Source organism: Alosa pseudoharengus, unplaced genomic scaffold, assembly GCF_046254945.1.
Source record: "Alosa pseudoharengus isolate Yale_2024_CS ecotype anadromous, Long Island Sound unplaced genomic scaffold, YU_APseudo_1.1 YU_APseudo_1.1_scf_13, whole genome shotgun sequence".
Lineage (NCBI taxonomy): Eukaryota > Metazoa > Chordata > Actinopteri > Clupeiformes > Clupeidae > Alosa > Alosa pseudoharengus.
Window position 1 is genome coordinate 1,615,681 of NW_027468598.1, and position 20,956 is coordinate 1,636,636.

The following is a 20,956-nucleotide window of genomic DNA, read 5'->3' on the forward strand; positions in this document are numbered from 1 at the left end:
CTGAGCCTGTGAGTCAACTACACTACATTAAAATTCAAATATGAAGGCAAAAATACAGGAAAACAATTTAGTTACTTACCTGGAGACTCGATGAGATACGAGTAAATGTCCGGGTATGATACTTCTGGCCACTGAGTGGGGTTGTTGCGCCACTGAGTGGGGTTGTTGCACCACTTCGTACTCGGGAGACTGAAGGGAGATGTTTCTATATTAATTAAATTAAGCTATTGTAGGTATCTTTCACGGTCAACGACCGGCAAAGTGGTTATGTGTTGAGTGGTCATATTGATTTGTAGTATTTTTTGTTATTATTTACTCCTACGATTTCTGTACGAATTACGTTTTATTGTTTGTTTTCCCCCCGAAAGGGGCGGGAACGTTTGTCACGAGTCAAGCTCCCGGATGTGCCGGTCTAACGTATAATGTAGGCTAGCTTCTAACGTTACCTCGATAACCGAATAACCGAAACATGTATCTCCATGGTAACGTTAACAAGTCTTGAGGGCGTTCAAACCAAATATTACAGATCTTTGGTTTAAACTAATCTGGTTCTTGCTAATATATATATATATATATATTTATGTAGTAGCCTACTCCCGCGCATACCTCGCGTAAAAAAAAAAATAGAAGACTAGTCTATTTTTGCGTTTTCAGCGCGTATATACACATCGCTTACGCCCCACTGTCACGTCTGGTGTAGATTACTGTATTCTAATTGTTGCAGCAGACGCAACACGAACGGAACGCTTCAGTTACGCGCCTGGTGTAGCTTAGCCCTTAGCCTACAATGCGCATTTCTTCTGATAACTGTCATTACGTGATGCATGTAACATGCTCTAAATAGGCAGTGGTTTATTTAACGTAGTCACGTACTTATTATCTGTTTTATTTTCAGAAACACACACACGGCCGAATTGGGACTGAACCGACTTTTGGAGCTGAATACGATGCAATAAAACTAGAGAAATGTTAAAAACAGATCACGTAGCATTTGTTTAGGGTTGTCTAGCAACAGAAGTGACTACTTAAAGGAGAATTCCGGTGTGATTTTGACCTAAAGTGTTTTGAAACGATACCGAGTGTGAACGTATGTCTCATAGCCCATCTCGGCTTGTCCCCTGCACTCCGAAAAAATAATTCTGTGGAAATGCATGGATTACAGTTTCTATCAGTAGCAGCAACTGGAATCCATGCATTTCCACGGAATTATTTTTGGAATCTGATATACCTGTTCATTCTTACTCGTAGCTCGACTTATCGTGACTAAATTCAAGATGGCTGCAAACGCTAAACTTCGTGAAGATACTGTCTGTATAAATCGTCTTGTAAGTAAACTACCAGTGCTTTTTCAAAGTTCTCAATGTCTCGTTTTAAATGTCAGGGCCCTCGGAAGTCTACCAATGAATTGTGGAGATACATTGAGCCTCGTAAATGGTGTAAGTGATTTATTTACATGGCTATGCCGATGCCGAGGCACCACCATTGACCGCCTTGTTGGTAGCATCGGCTAACTAGCGCCAGATTTCGGAGTGCAGGGGACAAGCCGAAATGGGCTATGAGACATACGTTCACACTCGGTATCATGTTTCAAAACACTTTAGGTCAAAATCACACTGGAATTCTCCTTTAATTTGTAAAGCAAAAACGATCTAGCTACACTGAAAAAAATGGAAATAGGGGGTCTTTGATTTGACACAAATTAATTTGATATATGCAACATGATTGTTTTATATTCCGCTTGCAAACGTGTTTTAATTAAGTAGATTTCAAGAGATAATTTTGAATGCTGGATGTAGACATTTTTCTTGTGTTGATCGAAAGTGAAAATTTTAAGTTCAGACATACTCCAGAGCAGCAGGTGGCTGTAATGTGTCATTAAAAAAAATACATAGTAGTAGAAGAAGAAGTTTTTGAAGCATGGTTTGACCGTTAAAGTTTGGATATCTATCATCAGTGACTGAAGTGGAAGAGAGAATGGCAAATCGAATTAGCCTACTGAAGGGTAAGTTTATCAACCTTATGATCATGTTATATTAGACAATAAATCTCCTAGCTGTTTTCTTACAGTATTACAGCGTTGCAAAGTTGACCCTTGATGTCTTTGTATTATTTTTTGGTCCGTTTCTTTCTACCAAGTTAACGTTAGCCTAACCAACCAGTTAGCTGCATCTGTTGGGCGGTTGGAAAAATACATAAATCATAGTAAAGCTAAATTGGGGTTGGTTTGGTACAGTCCATTAATTTGATCACGTTTGAAGCATAATAAGTTGTATGTGAGTGAAAAGCCTGTTAGCCTGTGTGCGCCAAGTGTGTTGCCAGCAAATGGCTGCCTAAAAGCAAGCTAGCATAGCCACGTGGACAAAAAGCCATTTGCAAAGTTACATTATAGCATCCAAAAACGTTTAGCCCTAGGAAGTTGTCTCCCCATATGATGAAAATATGAAATATAAATATTTTGATTTGTTTGTGCAGGCAAAAAAACAGGCAGTACAGTGTACGCATACAACTTTTTTGTTACTGAGTCTAAGATGTAGTGATGTTACTGTTTGAAGTCACTGAAGTTTGATCTTTTATTTATTTATGAATTTACTGTTGATAAAATGAATGTCTTATACACCAATAAATGCCTGTTATGCCAGATGTGTGGTGCAGTATGCGTATGTTTTGTCTGGCACTGTCGTATGAAACTAATTTTCTTCCTGCTAATCTTATTTCAGATCAACACGGAATTTCAAAAGAATCACAATTGTCCCACTTCAATCCAAGTTCCTGTCTCCAAGCAATGATTAAGCAAATTACTGATGTGAGTAATGCAGAGTTTTAATCATGCAAACCTTACAGAGGCTAATATTTTTGATCATGTTGATATTGATACTTCTTCACATATTGTTCTATTATTATTCTATTATTCATCACATCCTAAAATTTGTGATGATCTCGGGAAGAATAAAGTATCTATCTATTGTATTCGTCTAACTTTTTGTTTCTTTTTATCATATGGTCGTTTACAACAGTGGCTGACTTAAATGAAACTTGGATTAACGTGCTAATCAATAATGTTTTTATTTCAGTGTGATATAGATGCTGGCCGAGTGTCTCCTGAAGGGACTCTGTATCTACACGGGGGAAGATCCTGAAAACTTTGTGCAGGAATATGTGGTATGTACATGAACATGTCTATTTTTCACATTCATTTCTCAATAGGGCTTTGTTAGAGGGTCTCATTTTCTTACTGTTATGTGCATTTGTCTGCCTAATTCAGGTCATGGATGAAGTTGAAGACAACTGTTGAGGTTTATGTCCTGAGAGAACATGAGGACATTGGGGTCGTACTCCAAGGAATAACGTTTTTGACAGATCTACATGGCCGTTAGCTGTCACTGATGATGTCGGAGTTGATAACCTCATGTACCTGCCCGTGCTTAGATACACCTTTGAGGCATTGTAAAAAATCTTCATGGAGCTGGATGAAGGCAAACTCCAAAGGTTGGTTAAAGAACAACCTGTTTCAGTGAATGACTTTCCATTTTTATTTTTTGAAAAAGAAATACTGTTTTTACTATGTTGAAACCTGAAAGGACTATCAATGGCTGAGTGACCACGGGTCATGAAATCTTTTTGTGGATGTTTTTTATTATTATTAATTATTAATTATCTTTATTTTAGGAACTAGAAATGTCACCTTTTGGTCAGTCATCTTTGAATCTGGTCCATCAGTCTTCAGGCCTGATCTCTCACTTTCTTTCTCTTCTCTCCCTCTCTCTCTTCCCCCTTCTCTCTCCCTCTCTCCCCTTCTCCCTCTCTCACTTCTCTCTCTCCTCTTCCTCTCTCACTCCTCTATCTTTCTCCTTTCCCTGTGATGTTTGCTGCACTTTTTTCCATTTGTCAATTGCTGGATAAAAAACAATACTGTGTATTTCATGTTGCTTTCAATAAAAATTGACTACTAAACTGACTTGACTCTTTTCAGTAAAAAGATGTATAACAGATGTCTGCAATTCTAGAAAGAAAAAAAAAAACAGTTAAAACACACTGTTCTGTTACTATAGGGACATAAAACTTTAAGAGTTTATTTTTTTAGCATTAATAAATGAAGTTAGAAGTACCTTTTACAATCTATTACTATTGACATGATAAAATTACTTTTGCATTACACAATACATTGGTATTACATAAATATGAAGGTATTATCTTCATTCAACATGATTTTTTTATGTAATACGATGTGATTTCAATGTGTAGGTTTTACAAGAAACGATTAACTAGAACAAAAGTGTAAAAATTGTGTCAGCTGGACACATTCTGATTATGTGGGACCGATGTACACATTAAAATCATGTAAATTCAAGGAACTTTTTTTTTCAGTGTAAGGATACTGCTTCTTCATGACTTGTTTAAATGTCATTGTAATTTATTTGACGCATGCTCGCGTTTAAAAGTGTCACGCATAGCTGTCCCTGATGTTAGGCTACAGCAGCTCCTTGTGGAAACAGCAAAGAGTGTGCATATCCGATGAGATTTCTGACGAGGAGCAACCCAACAAACATGGGACATCCCCCGGACCTTATGCCGACATTCACGACATCCCCGATTGGTCCCGAACGTCATGTTCTCTAGCGGACGTTCCGGTGACCTTATTGACGTCCGGAGCAAGTTATCGTTTAGTTATTGTGTGACGTCCGGTGCAGGACTTTCTGGGGCCGTCACCGTCAGGTCCCTCGGATGACATTTGCATTCGGTCATTTCAAATACCTTCTAAGGACCCGACAATAACGGGGACATGGGGGGGACGTTTGTTTATTCACACATGGCAGCGGAGTTGAGAGCGCTCTGGCTACCAACTGCAGTACGGAGACATCACATCCATGCACGACTTCACGTTACACGTCTGGGGATAAAGTATCTATCTATCTAAAGAAAAGGGAGTCCAAGGCACTCTTCTTCAAAAAGTTATAAAAAGCCTTTGTTTAAACATGGCTATTTAAAAAAAAAAAAACATGATCTGGGCAGACACCCACGCGTAGCGGCACAGAGCCTTCTTCAGGGTATACTGCACGAACAAACAATTGCCTCTTTTGAGGTGAACTAATGACATACACCTGGACAGCACAGGTAATGAATTCACATAGTTCTCAGGTAAACACTACATACAAGGGCCAGTAGGTGGCCCCACAGGTGTCACAAGGCAGTGAATAGCCAGGTAAAGAAAAAAAAAGAAAAAAAGAACCACTAGGTGGCAGCAGATTTAGGTTAGGACAGACATCAATACTTGAAAGTGAAAAGTCATTACAGATAAGGACTAAAATCTATCTCCTCATTTAATCCAGGGTATGTCATGGCCTGCAGAGTATATATGTAGAAAGTTTCCCTTTGCAATAATGATTTTAACCTATCACCACCCTAATATTCTTTTTTATTGTTTCTAGACCTTCAACCATTAGACCATCTGGATTGCTGTTATGTACTGTGTGAAAATGTTTCGCCATTGGATAATCCAAATTACCTTTCTGATGGCATTTTTATGTTCAGAGCCTATATAGAAACAGCCACATACATGACAAACGGTACACCACAAAGGTGGTATTGCAGTTGATGAATGATTGTATGTTGTATGTTTTGTTAGATTTGAAGTCAACAAATTGTTTACATTCTTTTATGTTAGAACAATGGTTGCAAAAACCACATTTGTATGTACCGGTTATCTGTCTATGAAGCCAGGTAGTCTTTTTGTTCACACTAAGGTGGCTAGGTACTAGTTTGTCTCGAAGGGTGGGGGCCCTCCTAAACGTAATTTTGGGGGGGACTGGAAACACTTCTCTCAAAATAGAGTCACTTTTCAACAGGTTCCAATTAGACAAAATTATCTTTTTAATCGGATTGGCAAGGCTGCTATATTTTGTGACAAAGTAAACTTGTTCTTGACTAGATGACTTTTTTTTCTTCTTTTTAAACAAATCTGTCCTCTGTTTGGAGAGAGCTTTTTCATTAGCAGACTGTACAACATCAGTCTGGTCGCCCCTCTGTATAAAGCGATGAGACATGATTTTGGCCTGCTTCTCATACTCTTGGTCTGAATCGCATATACGTCTCAGACGTTGGAATTGTCCAAAAGGTATGTTGTTTTTTAACCAGACTGGGTGGAAACTATCTGCTCTTAACATAGTGTTTCTATCAGTGATTTTGCGAAAAACTGTAGTATGGAGCCGGCCATCCAGTCCTTTTGAGATAGTTAGATCTAAAAAGTAAATAGTTGTCTTTGAATGTTCCATCGACAGTTTAACATTTCTGTCATTTTTATTCAACATATCATGAAACATAAACAACTCATCTTCAGAACCAGTCCAAATTAGGCAAACATCATCAATGTACCTCCCATACCATTTTATATTATCACTGTGGACATTATTGTAAACATATTCCTTCTCCCATAGGCCTAGGAAAAGATTGGCATAATTTGGGGCAAAACATGCCCCCATGGCAGTGACACATACCTGAATATATAATTGGTCTTGAAACAAAAAGATGTTATTTTTCAATGTCCATTCAGTGAGTTTAATTAGGAAATCAGATGGAGGTAAGCAGTCTGTAGACCTGTTGGTTAAGAAGTAGTTTAAAGCTTTCAGTCCATCGTCATGAGTAATATTTGTGTATAAAGATTCTACATCCATAGTGACCAGATAAGAATCATCAGAAACATCCATATCATTCAAAATCTTTAAGACATGGGTAGTGTCCTGTATATAAGAAGGGAGCTGTTGGGCAAGAGGTTTTATATGAAAGTCTATAAATTGGGAGGCAGGTTCTGTGAGAGACCCATTTGAGGATATAATGGGCCTTCCTGGTGGACATTCAAGGGACTTGTGCACTTTAGGGAGCATGTAAAATGTAGGTGTGCGGGGATGTTCACATAAGAGGAAGTCATGTTCTTGTTTTGAAATCCATCCGGCCACCATGGCTGTGGACAAAAATTCATTCAGTCTCTCTTTTGTGCGGTCCATTGGATTAAAAGACAGTTTTTTGTAGAAATCTGAGTTGTTCAATTGTCGTAGGGCTTCTTCAATGTATTTTTCTTTGTCCAGCCAACTGCGCCCCCCTTATCTGCTGGCTTTATGATTATTGAGTCATTTTTTGCTAAGTGATCAATGGCCAGTTTTTCTGATTTAGTCAGATTCTCCCTAACCTTCTGAGCAGAGGTTTTGAAAAGTTCTTCAATTTCATAATCCACTTTTTTTGTAAAGGCAGTTAAAGTGGCATTAGAAGCTGGGGGCATAAAATGTGATTTTGGTCTGAAAGGGGAGCTTTGGACAGTTGAAACACTTCTTTGGCTATGGTGGTGATACCAAGCTTTAAGGTGGAGACTGCGGCAGAATCTGAACAAGTCCACTTTAGTATTGAATTCATTTGTGTGGTAGGTAGGAGAAAAAGAAAGTCCTTTTGACAACACACTGACACAATCGGGAGACAAAGATGTATTAGATAGATTGATTACCGTTTCATTCTGCTCCTGAGGGTCGGCGGTGGTTGCTGTGATGCTCTTTGCCTTTGTCCTCTTCCTGCCCCTCCTTGTTTTTTTATGATGGATCTTCCAGGTTGGGGGCATTCGTCCAAGAAATCAGAAGAAGAAGCATGAGACGATGCATTGGAGAAGGCAGTAGATTCTTCATCACTGCTTGTAAGGTTGAAGGATATAGACCTCTGTCGTTGTGTTCCATAGCGATTTTGTTCAGACCATCGGTAGACCTTCCCTTCTTTGTAGTCATTTTCATCCCGTTTAAATTTCTTGACTTTCTGTTGTCTCAGTCTGTCAGTTTTTCAAGATCCTCCTTCAGTTTATTTTCAAATGGCAGTTTTTTCTGGTCATCATTAGTAGTAGATATTTGTGTCTTTATCTCAGCAAGTTTTTCTTGTATCACCTCTCTCTCCCTCTTACTGTGCTCAAAAAGTGGATTATGAAATTGAAGAACTTTTCAAAACCTCTGCTCAGAAGGTTAGGGAGAATCTGACTAAATCAGAAAAACTGGCCATTGATCACTTAGCAAAAAATGACTCAAGTAGTTGTAGAAGTCATTAATGTGTGTTCACGTTCCGTCTACCTCTCTCCTAGCAAAGCTGAGACTTACAGGATGTAAATAGCCTAACCTGCGTGAAGCTGGCCCCCCATGTTATTCAAAAATGATTATAAACACTGCTATTCATTTGTGCTACGTTTGTGCCGTAAAAATTATCGTTTGTGCTGTTAAGGGTTTTAAGTAATTAAACTTTACATTTTCTGGCCAGTGACATCACTCAGCCCCCCATACTTGTCCAAATTTCCCCAAAATAGTGTCAATCTAGTGCTACGTTTGTGCTCATTTGTGCCGTTAAAAGTAACATTTGTGCTAGGCTACTATGTTTATTAAGATATTTCACGTTATTTGTTACACGTGTGACGTCACTCAGCCCCCCATCAATGTCCAAATCTTCCCAAAATGGTCTCAATCGTTTGTGCTAGGTTTGTGCTGGTTTGTGCCGTTAAAAGAAACATTTGTGCTACTATGTTTTCTAAGTTATTATGGTTTATTTATTACTCCCATGACGTCACCAGCCAAAATGGTCTCAATCGTTTGTGCTATGTTTGTGCTGATTTGTGCCGTTAAAAATAACATTTGTGCAGCCATGTTTTTTTTTAAGTTAACACGCTGTGTTACATGTGTGACGTCATTCAGCCCATCATCAGTGTCCAAATCTCCTCAAAATAGCCGCGATCATTTGTGCCTCGTGCGTGCTGATTTGTGCCATTTAAATAAACGTTTGTAGGGTAGGCTACTATGTAAATTGACCAGCGGCCTTGTCCAGCAGTTGTAGTAGCTTATCACCCAGCCCCTCCATCAATGTCCAAACCTAAGCCTATACCCAATCGTTTGTGCTGATTGCGCCGACATTTCTCCTATGTTTATTAAACGTGATACCCAGCCCCATCAATGTGTTTTCTGTAACTATATTTACATTAGGCTACCATATTCTATCGGCTATGCTCATGACATCAGTCTCACACACACTGGCCAAATCGTCCCAAACTGTAGCCTACCAAATGTTTCTCCTGATCTGGCAGAAAACATAAGTGCAAGGAATTGCTGTTTCTTAGGTTTATAGCTAAAGAGTAGCCTATTAATTTAGTCAACTTTATAAAGTGCTAAAAAGGATACAAATGTACCTTTAGTTTTAGTATACTGTCGTATGACTTTAATGTTTAAACATTATTTTGACAAACATACCAATTTAGCCTACCTTCTTGCCCATCTGAAATAACTCCTAGCTTTGCTGCCTCCTTCCTTTCTGTTTTTGCTGTTTGCAAAGTTTCATATATCCACGGTGGCCTTGGAGACTTGGGTCAGCAAGTAGCCTAAGTGCTGCTTGTGTGCACAATCCACTGTTGCATAAAATTATTGAAGAAATACTGTAGCGTCGGTGGATGTTCATGTCTAACGTTGAATGAGTGTCTCCCAGAATGCAGTGCGAGTGAATGCTATAATGTGTAATGTCGGTTATAATAGTTGTAGTTACGTTTACCATGTTGTGTAGTTGTTAGCTTGTTAGTCTCTTTGGTTGTACCTCATGTGTTAATCCTCGTGTTGATGTGTGTGGTAAACCCTTATTGTGTGTTACATGTGCGGCTGAGACTACGTCTGTGTTGCCCTATGTAGTTGTCTGTGTACATATGAGTCTTCCTGTTCCAATAAATGGCCGTCCTGGCCATAGGTGAATCTTGTCTGAGGGTGAGATCGCTACCTTGGTGTCAGAAGTGGGATGGGATGGGCCCCTCCCGGGGCGCGAAGATCTACACCAGATCAAGATGGAGAAGAAGGCCGAAGACCAGACCAGCAAGATGGCGGTGAAGCTCAGCAGATATTCCAATGGTCCTTTTAAGGACTAGCTAGCTAGCTGAGCTCGCCACTGCGGAGGATGGAGGACCTTCCGGCCCGGCGCGGGACCTGTGCAGGCGACCAGCGGGACCAGCCCTGCACAGCCGACGAGAGCTGCCAACGCTGGAGGAAGCGGCCCCGGCTGAGGAGTTCCCGGCTCGACGCCGATGTCGATGCTGCCGTCATCCGAGGATCTCATCCATAGAGAGCGCGAACTCTCTGACGACCTTGGAACACGACCACAGCGGCCGGGTTTACACCGCCAGCTACGGAAGAACTTCCAGAGCGTCAGCTGCCGGTCGAGAGTGTGATGGAGTCATAGCTGCTAGTTCGGGAGCTTGCGTTGCTCCAGCTAGTGACCAAGAGGGTAACGTTGACCTGTAGAGCCTTGGGAGCTATCGTTTTGTGGACTGTTTGAAGTTTGAAGTGCGCACGTTCGACACAAGTCTGCGCAATGTTTTTCACGTTTTGTGTGTGAGTTCCTGTGTGTCCCGAGCCTGCTGGGAGGGTCGGGGTCTCCATTTCCCGCCACAGTGGAGCATCGTTGTGCTCGAGAGACAGCCGACAAAAGTTCTACAAGAGGGCAGCGTGAGGAGGGACCTCGACGTGGACTGCTGACCGCCTGGAGATCGGCACACTGTGGACAGGTGGCAACGGCCACGAGCTGTCACAGTAGCCAGAGGGGGCTACCGAACGTCCAGGGGTTCCAGCGTATCCGGGGGTTCGGCTTGCAGTGGGACTGTTTGCTGCTGTTTGAGGTAGCGCAGCTGCACGACAGGAAACCGAGGGCCCAAGCGACACCACAACCCACGTCTGGCCGGTTCTGGTGCTTGTTCAGGGGAGAACTGACGTGACAGAGGCAGCCGAGAGCCCTTCCAGTCGGGAGGGGTTATCGTGCAGCCAGAGGCTTTCCGGTCACTTGGACTAAGCACTGGGACTGACACAGACGCAGCCGCGAGCGGTGAGTTGAGCTGTCATTGCCGGGGACGACAATGGCTCGGGAGGGCGTTATGTAGCGTCGGTGGATGTTCATGTCTAACGTTGAATGAGTGTCTCCCAGAATGCAGTGCGAGTGAATGCTAGAATGTGTAATGTCGGTTATAATAGTTGTAGTTACGTTTACCATGTTGTGTAGTTGTTAGCGTGTTAGTCTCTTTGGTTGTACCTCGTGTTAATCCTCGTGTTGATGTGTGTGGTAAACCCTTATTGTGTGTTACATGTGCGGCTGAGACTACCCCTGTGTTGCCCTATGTAGTTGTCTGTGTACGTATGAGTCTTCCTGTTCCAATAAATGGCCGTCCTGGCCAAAGGTGAATCTTGTCTGAGGGTGAGATCGCTACAATACATTTGTTTATTTTAGGAGAATATGGGCTATAGTGCAGTGATGAGTTATGGTAGGCAAACTTGGAGTGAATATAGCCTACACACACAGGGGGAATTATCTCTCGTAAGTCTCTCGTAGCCTACTCCGTAGCTGCCTAATAGTAGGCCTACGCACACTGCTGTGCACACCTGCAGACGCTACTGGCCGGAGAATGGAGTGGTGTTTCTCCACAGCTGCCGACTAATGGCCAGCAGGTTTATTCTAGTGGTTGCAGTAATTCTGACGTTATGCACAAGCAACTGGTGTAGGCTACTAACCCTTGGCAGCACAAACAACCACGTAAATAGTAGCACATCTTCTTTTCTTTTCTCGGTTAAGATCAGCACGATATAGTTTTATAAACAACACAAATGTTTCCTTTTGTTTCTTTTTTTAACAGCACAATCAGCACAAACGATTAGGACTACGATTGGACATTGATTGGAGGGGTGGGGGGGGGGGTGCTGCTAGGTGATGCCTAGTATAAGCTACAACTGCTGGGCAACTTCTACATAGTACACAAACGTTTCTTTAAATGGCACAAATCAGCACGCACGTAGCCAAAGCGATCGCAACTATTTTGAGGAGATTTGGACACTGATAAGGGGCTGGATGACGTCACACCTGTAACAAAGCGTGATAACATTTGTGTAGCTATGTTTTTGAAGTTATTTTAACGCACAAATCAGCACAAACACAGCACAAACGATTGAGACCATTTTGGTGAGTTTTGGACATTGGGGGCTGGTGACGTCACGCAAGTAATAAATAAACCATAATAACTTAGAAAACATAGTAGCACAAATGTTTTAGACGGCACAAATCAGCACAAACCTAGCACAAACGATTGAGACCATTTTGGAAAGATTTGGACATTGATGGGGGGCTGGATGACGTCACACGTGTAACAAATAACGTGGAATATCTTAAAAAACATAGTAGCACAAATGTTACTTTTAACGGCACAAATGAGCACAAACATAGCACAAACGATTGACACTATTTTGGGGAAATTTGAACAAGTATGGGGGGCTGAGTGACGTCACTGGCCAGAAAATGTAAAGTTTAATTACTTAAATCCCTTAACAGCACAAACGATAATTTTTACGGCACAAACCGGCACAAACGTAGCACAAACGAATAGCAGTGTTTTTAATCATTTTTGAATAACATGGGGGGCCAGCTTCACGCAGGTAATAGACCACCATACTAAATACTAAGGGACCGTTCGTTATTTATAAACGGGGTCACCGGAGGGATTTTGAGTGCTTCAATCAAAAGTTGCATGACCCTCCCCTGCCTGCAAGAAAATTTTCAACGACCCTCCAGCAGTCTGTTCTAAAAAGACATGACCCTCCCCGACCAATCGTCGATACCTAGCGCTATAGAGCGCTATGAAAACACAACGACATAAGTGTAGCAGGGCAAGGTTTTCGAAGAGGGAAAGCGGCACTAACAGCCAATCACTTTAGCCAGACTACGCCACCCTGGGCCTAGCACCCAGGGAAATGAGTTAAGAGAACACATAATTGCACCATAGCACACAGATTCGTATACACGAGGCAGAGACGCGAATTCCAGTGGAAACATGACCAAGTTTATTTAACTAAAGCCAGGGAAAAGGAAGGGGGGAGAGCTGCAAAAAGACATGAAGACTAGTCTGGGTTAGGAAAGTACAAAAATATTTATTATGTTTTCTTGTTGCACTTTTGTTATTTAAAATGATCACAACTAACACAGGTTCCATAGGGGAGGCACGATGGAGCAGGATGAGCAAGGCAGGGGCTTATCTGGGGGAGGCAGACTACTGATAACGTGCCCTAGAGCCTACACACATGCACACGCACAGCAAGAAAGATCAAATCATGACACCGCAGACCACAGCAAACATTCTGATAATTCACACCAAAATGTGCATCTTTACTGCACCACCACTAGGTGACGGACTAGCCTCCCGTCAGCGAGAACCCTGCCTGCCAAATTAACAAAACAGTTAAAAGTTGTTGCTCCCAGACTATGCAATAAACAGACACTGTATAACTGATAATAAAGTAAAGTAAAACAAAAGGGTACAAGTACAATGCAAGCAGTTGCCAAGTGCGAGCAAAGCTAAACAGAAACCAAACAAAACTAAGACAACAAGACAGCAGCACGACCTACGCTGAGGGCAACGCGGATGGAAAAGCAGTGCTACCTGGAAGACAAACAAAATACATCAAACCTGACACCATTTCCCCAAACATCAATTTATTTTAGAGCTATACATACCCATATTCTTCTCTATGGCAATTTTCCACTGACAGCAGATGAGGATAGCATATCCATCCATCTAGGGCTACAGAGAAATGGAGTTTAGCTAAACCAAGCACATTTTAGTCTACAGCATTAGGGCAGCAACATACCTGATGGCCGGTAGACCCCAGTGCTCAGCCGAGGGACAAACAGTGGAACCTACCGAGCCTCTTGCTGTAGAGCTCCTAAAGTAGCACATGGTGGGCCTAATTGAATGATTGGCTCCACCCACTCATTAGCAGAGGGGCCAGGAGAGACCAGGAAGAAAGAGCAAGCAAGCAGACAAGGTCTGCCTGCTACAATCTACCCCCCAATTACTTATCGTCGCCCCGACGATATGCCACTAAAATGTAGAAGGGGAAATAGGTACCAGGTTAAATTAAATAAACTGAAAACCTCCTTTACAGGCCAGAAGCACAGTTAAAACATAAGCTCTTGGCAGCGTGGTCAGTAGGCCTATAGGCTGCTCAAGCACGAGGGGAAGATCCGGTCAGTGGACCAGACCAGTTACAGTGGGGACCCAGCGGCCAGCGCTGCTACCCAAAACACACAGCAGCTTGCAGCCTGGTCAGTAGGCCAGATCTGCTACCAAGCACATGGAGACCCAGCGAATGAACGCTGCTATCCAACACTTACGGGCGTGCAGCCTGGTCAGTAGGCCAGATCTGCTACCAAACACATGGAGACCCAGCGAATGAATGCTGCTATCCAACACTCACGGGCGTGCAGCCTGGTCAGTAGGCCAGTTCTGCTACCAAGCACATGGAGACCCAGCGAATGAAGGCTGCTATCCAACACACAGTAGGGCATGCAGTCTGGCCAGTAGGCCAGGTCTGCTACCAAACACAAAGAAATCAGGGGGCTTCCTCGGAAACCTAGGATACAGTAGTCATAGAAATAAAGAAAACCTTCGTACAACCCAGCAACCCCACCCATTCATTGCTCCTGCTCAACCCACCCCTACATCTAAACAGTTGCGATTACAGTGGACATACATAAAAGTCTTTTGATAGATCGCCTCCGATCCACTTGCGGGGGCGCCACCCACAAGGCAGGTGCAGAGGAGACACAGAAGACTTCCACAGGGGTAGAGGTGGTAACAGGAGTCGTCAGAGGAGGCTGGCTTGCAAAGGGCTTTGGGTCCATGGTCTTCTGGTCGGCTGCTGTCTTGTCTTAAATAATAAAAAAAACCAAACACAGAAAGAAAGGTCTGCCAGGCCAACTGTGACAAACAAAGTCATGGAATTCACGTCTTTTGTTGTGTATCCTGCCGACTACGCCAGAATGTAGCAGGGCATAATACATACACATATATATATATATACACACATAATTGCACCATAGCACACAGGTTCGTATACCCGAGGCAGAGACGTGAATTCCAGTGGAAACATGACCAAGTTTATTTAACTAAAGCCAGGGAAAAGGAAGGGGGGAGAGCTGCAAAAAGACATGAAGACTAGTCTGGGTTAGGAAAGTACAAAAATATTTATTATGTTTTCTTGTTGCACTTTTGTTATTTAAAATGATCACAACTAACACAGGTTCCATAGGGGAGGCACGATGGAGCAGGATGAGCAAGGCAGGGGCTTACCTGGGGGAGGCAGACTACTGATAACGTGCCCTAGAGCCTACACACATGCACACGCACAGCAAGAAAGATCAAATCATGACACCGCAGACCACAGCAAACATTCTGATAATTCACACCAAAATGTGCATCTTTACTGCACCACCACTAGGTGACGGACTAGCCTCCCGCCAGCGAGAACCCTGCCTGCCAAATTAACAAAACAGTTAAAAGTTGTTGCTCCCAGACTATGCAATAAACAGACACTGTATAACTAAGATAATAAAGTAAAGTAAAACAAAAGGGTACAAGTACAATGCAAGCAGTTGCCAAGTGCGAGCAAAGCTAAACAGAAACCAAACAAAACTAAGACAACAAGACAGCAGCACGACCTACGCTGAGGGCAACGCGGATGGAAAAGCCGTGCTACCTGGAAGACAAACAAAATACATCAAACCTGATACCATTTCCCCAAACATCAATTTATTTTAGAGCTATACATACCCATATTCTTCTCTATGGCAATTTTCCACTGACAGCAGATGAGGATAGCATATCCATCCATCTAGGGCTACAGAGAAATGGAGTTTAGCTAAACCAAGCACATTTTAGTCTACAGCATTAGGGCAGCCACATACCTGATGGCCGGTAGACCCCAGTGCTCAGCCGAGGGACAAACAGTGGAACCTACCGAGCCTCTTGCTGTAGAGCTCCTAAAGTAGCACATGGTGGGCCTAATTGAATGATTGGCCCCACCCACTCATTAGCAGAGGGGCCAGGAGAGACCAGGAAGAAAGAGCAAGCAAGCATACAAGGTCTGCCTGCTACATAAGCAATAGTTCTAAACTCACCCTCTGCTTTCTGATCTTACACATCACACTTCACCAAGATGGTGGCCATTTCTGTAGATTTACTCACTAACATTGTTGTGGAAACACAATAAGCATGGAAACTAAATGCACACTTCCTGCAACTGCATTAGCCTACTTGAAATAATGTATTCCTCTAGTAAGTATTCACATGAAATAAAACAATAAAACATTGAGACCATTCAACAAAGCACACTGGGTAATAACAAATTCAACACATGAACTTGTTGCTATGGACTCGTCTCTAGGCTTCCTCAGTCATTGTAAAGCTGCCGAAGCTGAACATTATCCAAAACTCAATTTCTCAGACGAGCGTCAATTTGGGAGCTTGCTACACTCCTTCCTTCTCAAATGACTTGAAAAGACCGTTTGCACAATTTCACAAATAATCACAGGGACCGAAAAATACCTAACAAGCCAACTTTTTCCGGGTTTAGGCCTATCATTTTAACTTTTCCCCGCTGTCTTGCCGTTTTAATATTTTCCCGTAGAATATCCCATATTAGGCTACTGTAATACTATCATAACATTAGTCCTGCATTCTGGCCTGTCTCTGTGTTGTCCTGTTGTTACCCCTTGCCCTTCCAGAGAAACAGATGTATTCAAATCATCGTTTTGCTTGCTTGAATGCGAACTCAGAGTGATGTTAACCTACAGTAGGCCTATTTAAGTTAACGACGTGGTTGTTGTGAGAGCACGATTCATTGGCGCTTGCAGTGTTCGGCCATAGGCTATGTCTACGTGCGCACCTGCCAGGCTAAGAGCCAAAGAAATCCCCCTGTATATTCACTCCAAGTTGGCCCATAACTTACCAACTCTAGCCTACACTGTAGACCATAAACTGGCTATTTATATGACCAATGTATTTGTATTCTGTATTCTGCTTTATGAAGCAGAATTACGCACTGCTACTTGGAACGTAACACATTTTTGTTGGCAGGAGAGAGAATGACAGCGATTAACAAATTGCACTTGTTGCTGGTTACCAATAAATAGGCCTAGGCTACTATATATTTTTTTGCAAACAACAAAAACAGAAAGGATGGAGACAGCAAAGCTAGAGATGGGCAGGAACAAGGTAAATTGGTAGAAATGCTTGTCAAAACGTTGGGAGCTGGATGTGTGGACGAATTAAGCACAAGTATGCTTTATAAGCATGCACACTGTTTAAAGTTAGGCTATGGCTACACGGTAAACTACAAGTAAACCAAAGTTAGCTTTTTTTAGGGCTGGATAAAGTTGACCAAATGGAGGCTGTTAAGCGTGAATAAACTAGGCTACTTTGTTGCTCCAACCCTTCCAACGTTAATGGGGACGGATGTTGACATTTTCCGTATTTTGCGTGAGAAACCCGGGAAATCTCCCTTATTTTCATTGTTCAATATTGACAGAGCTATGGAACGAAAGAGAACGTTATATGGCGACAGAAATCAACTATCAAACAAGCCACTTTGATTTTTTGCTGTTTTCATTAATACAAAAGATGGGTGACCCCCCCCCTCCTTGACAAAAAAAGTTAGGTGACCCTCCCCTCAACAAAGAATAAAAAGACATGACCCTCCCCTATTTTCCTCCGGTGACCCCGTTTATAAATAACGAACGGTCCCTAAATCGCGCTTCATGTTTTTTTTTTTTTTTTACCATCGCGGAAATATAAACGTTGCGCGCATAACGTCACGGTGACCATTACAGGACGTCCTCTCAAAGTCTCGTGGACATCTTTTAGACCTCCCGAACAGAGGTCCTACACAATGTCGAGGAGGTGACGTTCGCCAGGGGACCTTTAGGGGACGTCGCCAGGACTTTATTTTGTTTACTGGGTATATACTATACTATATACTATACTAAATGAATGGGCGTTCTATGGGGTTAGCAGAGAGTTGATAACCACAGCTCCATGGGTGGTTCAACTTCCGGAAATTCACCTGCCCCCTTGTAAACGAGTCTACCTACGATGAGTCCACCAAACGACAGGGGCTACGGACTGGGGGTAAAACCAGGGGCGCCGCTAGGGTTGTATTCCATAGTACGCACCAAGGCCCAGGGCACTATTTGGCATTTTTAAGCACCAGAACTGCTTATCATGTCGTGACAAAGTTTATACCAATCATAATTTTCTAATGTATCCTTATGTTGAGATGTCCATTCTCCCTGACAAGACTGTTTCCCTCAGCTGGAGCAATAGAAAACACACCATTGAAATGCTGATCAAGAACTTCTTGAGTCACATCAACAGGTTGCATACATGTATCCAATAACATACCATGTTGCTGTTGATCATACAAAGACTGGTCCACAACATCTATTTCTTACCACATAGATGACTCGTCTGTAGACATGTTCTCAGCTTCACAACTGTGTACTCCTTCAGTTCGATTAAGGGTATTAGACCAATCTGGATTAACTGAAACATCCTCATAAAACCTGTTATGCACTTGTAAATATGCTAATGCATTGTGGATTTTATTTGTGTCTACATATTGGTATTCATAATGACCTTTATAAGTTTGTATTCCTTTCAATTTCGCATGGATCAGTTAATCATAGGTTCTTATCCTCGAACACTGGGCAGGGGATGGTAGCTGGAACTGTTATGTTATTATTATTATTATTATTATCATTATTATTATTATTACTATTATTATTAATAGCATCCCCTTCTTCCCCTCCCCCCTTCTATTTACATCTCTGATAACTTTTCTAATTTCACTCTCTCATCGTTATTCTGCCGGGGCCCCATTGGATGGCTTGGGAGACTCGGTCCTGGCGGGTCGCTGTGTGGGTTTGGCATTGGTTGGGTCCTGTGGGTTATTTATTAGCCCTGGGCCCCAGTTGTGCACCCCCCTCATACGCTCATGCACATGCCTTGTCCTGGAAGCACACAGCACGCTTACTCTCTTTTAATTGCACTACATATTAGGTGACATTCATAAAACATAAACAAAACTACAAAACAGGCTAGGGTAAGGGTGGAGTGCAGGTAGATACCTCATCAGGTGTCTATCTGCATGCCTCACTTATTTTAATGCACACATTACAGAGGAGGCATACATCTTACACAGGGTAAGTGTGGTATGCATGGGGAAATCCTGACAGATATTCACCATGCATGCCCACTTCTTTTAATGCTACACACTAGATAGAGCTCTCAGCCTAGCCATTCACATACATATTTAGGTCAAGAGTGGCGTGTTGGGTGGAGGTCTGGGGGCGAGGTGTGGTTGGTCGTGGTAGTGGGGGACGTGTGCATATGCTGGGGGCCTGGGGGGATGGGTGGCACGCAGGTCCTCCCCTCTGTCAGCTCATCGCCATAACCGCCGGGGCTCGGTGGAACTGTGGTCACTAATGGGTGCCCAGGTTGTGAATCAATCAGGCAATTAGTTATTCTTATTATTACACTCATCTTTAACAGAATTAATTACAATTCCTCTCCTCTGAAACCCTCCCTCTCTGTGTTCCAGCTTCTCTCCTCCTGGCCCAACAGCAAGCCAACCTTACACATATGCACGCACACACACACACACACACACACACACACACACACACATACATCCTCACACACTCACTACCCCTTACCCCCCCACCCACACCCCCATCCCAACACCACCTCATTCACACTCTCAGAGCTACCATCCGCATCCCCCCACCCCCCCTTCTTGTCATTCCGGTCATCAATTTCATCCCTGATAATCATATTTGTAATCATCCTGGACGCAAATCATCCTTAGCCTTTCTGTTATTAATGTTATGTTGTGTTAATAAGCCTTATTACACGGCTCTTCATAGTGCTGCAGAATGCTCCATTCACTTGAATGGGCCTTCCCAACGTTCGGCGGTCTGCTAATTCTGAATAACAGACCGTTGCTAAGTACAACAGACCGCTGTCAAGGAAAATGGGCTTTGTGCTTCTAAGTCAATTCTTTCATATCACTACGCAAGGATTGGAACTTAATTTAAAAGTGAAAGCAGACGGTTGATCAGCTGTGTTCTAAAGAATGTTTGATTCAAGTTCATCGTGTGTTGTTCCGAACTATTTGTTTCTCAGCAAAAGCCATGATGAAACGGTAACAGATAGGCTATAGCCTAGGCTATGTAGGCTAAAGAGTCATATCGTGGGGAGTTTATTGTGTCGTTTTGGTAAGTAGCCGTGTAATAAGCGGGACAATGACCGGCGTTCTATACATTATCCCTTATATGTCAATGTGATGTCTTGTTAAGTTACAGTATGTGTTTGTGTAATGTACATCTGTTTGTCTGTTTGAAGTATTCTTGTGCATGTCGTTGTAGTGTTTGCAATAAAAAAAATAAAAAAATCATGGGTTCTTGGCAGAATTTTCTGCAAACTTTGAAGCAACACACACTACAGGGCCATACACACCATTTTAGTTTCTCTTCTCTCTTTTTGGTCAACTTTAGCATGTTTACAGGGTATGTAAACTTATGAGTGCAACTGTGCGTAATTTTCTACACCTATAATTCCCGTGTAGGAATCTGAATACTCAGTGGACAATTCAACATCCCACTGCTTTAGGCTTCTTGGTAATTCACACACTGCAATATAGCCATGCTTATCTGCAATTTTCTGTACAGCTAATTTCCTTGGACCAAAACATCATCTAGATTAGATCTTGACCAAATAATATTTGAAAGTGCCCTTTTAGTAATAGCAGTCAAAGTTATTGCACCACATTGCTTACCAGCTTGAGGCCCAAATTTAGCATGACCATGATGAAAAGACCCGCTTAAAGTTTTGCCAACAGGGCTCAATAGTCTCATCTTCAGGGTTTTCAGCAAATTCAATGGGTTCACCAGTTTCATCAAGTTTTGGAAATTTTGGCCTTTGCAATAAGTTTGACAAGCTTTGGGTGACGTGGCTCCTAATCTCATTTTCTAGCCTTTCCGGAGGATGCAGAACCTCACCACATGCTGTCTTTGTTTGAGGAAGCCCAACCTCATTGCT

At 42.5% G+C, this 20,956-nt stretch overlaps 1 long non-coding RNA gene across 2 annotated transcripts; it reads left to right on the top strand.

Annotated features, from left to right (window-relative positions):
* The first annotated feature begins 1,657 nt into the window (after nucleotides 1-1,657).
* LOC143121022 (uncharacterized) lies at nucleotides 1,658-3,951 on the top strand. 2 transcript variants are annotated; one of them, XR_012986360.1, is made up of 5 exons: nucleotides 1,658-2,002; nucleotides 2,718-2,803; nucleotides 3,072-3,159; nucleotides 3,263-3,486; nucleotides 3,667-3,951. It is a non-coding gene; the product is annotated as an uncharacterized LOC143121022 (long non-coding RNA). The 2 variants fall into 2 exon arrangements; XR_012986359.1 differs by having other exon boundaries at nucleotides 1,666-2,002; nucleotides 3,263-3,951.
* The last annotated feature ends 17,005 nt before the right edge of the window (nucleotides 3,952-20,956 follow it).